Source organism: Elaeis guineensis, chromosome 12 (assembly GCF_000442705.2).
Source record: "Elaeis guineensis isolate ETL-2024a chromosome 12, EG11, whole genome shotgun sequence".
NCBI classification, from domain to species: Eukaryota; Viridiplantae; Streptophyta; class Magnoliopsida; order Arecales; family Arecaceae; genus Elaeis; species Elaeis guineensis.
Window position 1 is genome coordinate 79318747 of NC_026004.2, and position 4536 is coordinate 79323282.

Consider the following 4536-nt stretch of genomic DNA (forward strand, 5'->3'; position numbering starts at 1 on the left):
AGGGGCGGAGGTAAAGCCTCTCCTCCACCCCTCCTTAGCCCTCTGGTGGCCTCCACTGGCTGTCTGCCACCCTCCATCTCTCTCTCTCCCTCTGCGTCTCTCTCCCTACCCCCTCTCTCTATTTTCCTCTCTTTTCCTCTCCCGCTCGCCCCCTCCTTCGCCGATCTCTCATTTGAATGCCAGAATCATCTTGGTCGCCACTAGTACGACTCAGTACTCCCCAACTAGGCAAGGACAGTTATGCATTCTTTGCTTTCAATGGATTTTGCCAATTCTTGATGTCTTTTTTGTGAATGGGGGTGATTTTTTTTCTCTCATGACAGTACCGTAATAAATGGTTGGCCATTAAGTGTGCCAGAGATCTTTTAAATAGAGTTGCAAAATAGTTATTTTGGGCATAACAAAACAGAAAATAAATGGATGTTGTATCTTTTACTGCCTTCATAACATTACATGCCCATTATGGGGATCACATGAATTCTTGTTCCCCTGATAAACATTTTCCTATCTTCAATTTATTTCAACATTGAGTTTAAGTGTTTATCTGTTGGCCTCTAAAAAATAGATTTGTCAAATGAGCAATTACAGATGATCTCTTTGATTAGTGATATTCTTTTCCCTTTCGAATTGATTGACAAATCAAAAGTTCTCTATCATTAATGATATAATAAGGCTAATTGGCTAATGTTATGATTTACTGTCTGGTGATTGTTTCCATTCAATTTTTGCAGAGTTGGAGTCCAATTTTTGTGCAGCTATATTACACTTCCACTTTATGCGCTTGTATCCCAGGTAAATATCTTTTTTCATTATTTGCTAATACATCTTTTGTGGCTGTAGATGTTGGCAAAAGATTTAATTTTGTATGATCTATTATCACCTGCATTGGTTCTAGGAAAATGATCAAGGCATTTTTCACTAATAGGATGTTAGCTCAAAATCATGTTGTTAGAATTATGTCCTAATTTTAAACTTCCTAGGTCCTACTATATAATGGACTATCATATTCCCCTTTCGATCACCCATCTTCAGATCTTCAAATTGTAAAATCAAGCTTTTCACAAGCAAGACAGATTGACCATTTTGAAGGCGCATAGGAAGGTAGTAGCATTATAAATATCATGATGTTTAGATTGGATGTGGCCAAGTGCGAGATCAAAAATTATTTAAATATGGTGAGTGTTGTGCTTAAAGAATTGAGTCCACAACAGTGTGAATTTACGAACTAGGTAAATCCACAAGCAAGCAATGATGATGCTAAGAGGTCATGAAGCATGATTTTTAATCATTAGCATAGTGTAGAACTGTTGATGTGACACTACAACATTTAGACTTTTATTGGCAAAAGTCTTAAAACTGCTATTAAAAAATTATTGTGATGGACTAGCAGCAAAAAAATAAAAAATAAAAAAGGATAGTAGCCTCCCTAGACACCATCACTAAAAGCTTAACAGCAATATTTACATTTTGACAGAAAAAAATAGTTCTTGGAAAAATAAATGCCTTTCGATAATAATTTTTTAATGGCCACATTTTTTACTGCAATTGGTCTACATATTTTGTAAGGGCAATTATTACATATGCAAACTATTTTTAGAAGCAAATATTATTTGCTATTACAAGAGCCAGCACTAAAACCCTATTTTCTTGTAGTGTGATAGGACAAGCCATATAAAGTTTGGTACATCTAGAGAAAGCTGCAAGCAGTATCTCCATTGGCCAAATGAACTCATAAGTAGTCACGTAGGATTGTAAGTTGGAAAGGCTGGTACAAAAGGAACCGACTGGCGAACTAATAAAGTTAATTAGGAAAGCAAAAGCAAGTTGGCAGAAAAAATAAACAAAATAGATGAATTTAGAATTGCATTATGAGGCTGCAAGATGATAATGCTGATATTCTTGGCAATCAGTGTGAGTGGCAAGCCATCCATGATAGTGAGCATGATTAGGGAGGTAACAAGTAATGGAAAGTAGTCCAAAAGATGGAACTTCTTAGGACAACCAGGAACAAAAGCTGATGTGAAGAAAGCACGTGGTGTCAATATTGTGAGATCTCACACCAACAAAGGCAAGGCTTCTGTTGTGGAAATGTAAGTCTAATATTTGACACAAGTTGTAAAGAAGGGAGACCATGTTAAGGTTGGATTATAAAAAACTAAAATGTTTAACAAGAAAGAACAAGGAAGAAAAACACCATCACTTTTCAAAATGTACCGAGTGGAGACCATTCTAAACAACTAACCATGAAGGTGCAAGTAGAAAAACAATTAACCTCAGTGAAGATGGTCCAAATGGATGGTTGAATCCAAGAGCTTAAGAAAATGAGTAAAAGCTAATTGAATGGTCAAGCAGATTTATAAGTGGAAGAAATGGAAGAGGGAATGTCCATTATCTCTTCAAATCTTCAAAGCATGAAGCATAAAGATTACGTCATGTAAGACGAGCATGCAAACCCAAAGAATTTAACTGATTGGCTAAACCAATGTAATCCGGCACAAGGTAATAATCATCCAGATATGAGTAGGGAAAGGTTAATCCTCTGAAACAGGTGGTTGGATGAATAGGAATCTTAAACGAAGAGCTTGGAAGTAATTTGGCACACAACTTGATCAAATTATTTGACACGACCACAATCATTCGGATCCTGAACATGGAGATAAATGAGATGCAGCATAAGTTCATTTCGAAGTTTGAGATGTCTTAACTGCCACAAAGAGATAAAGGGAGTTAAAGATCTGCCTGCTTTTCCGAGTTGGGTATCAGAGGAAGTGGATGATGCTGGAAAGGACTACAGATCTATCTCTTGCTTTGTAGTGCAATCATGTGCTGATTTAGAGGTATTAAAAAAAATATTTGCCAAAAACCATTGAGGTGGATAGCAAACTAGTACTGGTGGCCAGCTAAGATGATTGGTCGATTGTTCTACGAAAATTAATGTGCTTCCTTTGATTCCTAATGTTTGCACAGGGTAAATTGAATCCTAAAGTGTGACTATCATAGTCGATTAAATGTAGATATTAAAATCAGATTATTCTACAGCAAATAAATTGACTAAAATAGAGCATAACTATAAATATAACAAACCAACTATAAAGTCTAATCACAAATTGCAGAGTCTTTACCAAGGTTCACCATCTCGGTACTAGATCCCATACCGATATCATCTTTTATAGTGTCGGTATGAGGTATGGACTAGTATGATAGTATCGATATGATGTGGTACGGCATATCAGTATGGTATTAGTACAATATGGTACACCCTATACTGGATGGTACATCAAACATTGGTCTCTTAACATTAGATATTCAAATGTTGTAAAACCGCATTATGCTAAAGTACTGTATAGTTGGTGCTTCCTCAAAGTCTCTAGATCCCAAAAATGCACTAAAAAATTATCCTCTCTTTCCTTCAATAGCTTGCTCAACTCGCTAATTATTTAGGAAGATCTGAAAATAATGAAGGGGTGAGCTACAAAAGTCAATATGCAGCTTTACCATGTTGAAATGAATTCAAGTTTGGATTAATAATAGATGGCTTTTATGACATAACATATGAATCAAATTCATTGGAGTATTCAAAGAAGGTTCAATGCAACAATCTTATAATGAAATGGAAAACCACAGTTCTCTAATTAAGGAATCTGGAATCTTGAAAAGATCAGAACATTTAGAAAGAATTCCTCAATTAATTCACATAAGTTACATTTTCTTAAAAGAAATTTACTTTTACTCTATAAGGCATCCTAGCTAGTGCCAATGAGGTCACATATATCCTATGGGTAAACGAGACAAGGCCATGTGAATCCTTGAGGTCCACATGTAAAACATAGCCAAAGGTCTACTTAAATCATTGTTGATAATTCAAGTCAGGCTACATATACTACTTAGCCTAAGGTCCACATACACCCTCATTGAACACTTAAATGAGACAAAGCACCACCAGCTAAATGTCTGCCTATATCTTTTAGGTTTGGTATGTATTTTAAATTTGAAAGTAAATCCGACATGCAACATTCATCAGAAATCTTCAAAGAAAATAACTAGACAGAAAAAGGTTCCACTAAGTGCAGAATCCCAAGTTTTCTTCTTTTGATAGCCGAGTTTGTTCAACTTGGAGAATCAATAAGCTTTTAGGAATCCACATAGAAGCCAAACATGAATTCAGGCTAGCACTAACCAAATTTCCAAAGATGAATTTGTCATAATATTTGTCTTGAATCATATATTTTAAAATAAATAATAGCTTTAAAATGTGATAGCAGTTGTAGAGTCTAAATTTCAATGGAAAATTTGAGTTTCAAAATTGGTTAATATTTTAGGGTCTTAAATAACATTTGATTAGAAAGGATCAAAACATCTGTATCTCAAAATACAGATTAAAGAACACCTAGATTCTTGATTTCAAAGAGTTCAAAAGATAAGTGAATCTTAGAATTCCAAGAATATCTCAGCTTGAAATTAATGTCAAAGTTCATAAAAATATAATCCAACCTAAATTCAAAAGGTGATAGAGGAATTTGCGTAAAGGAAACTGAG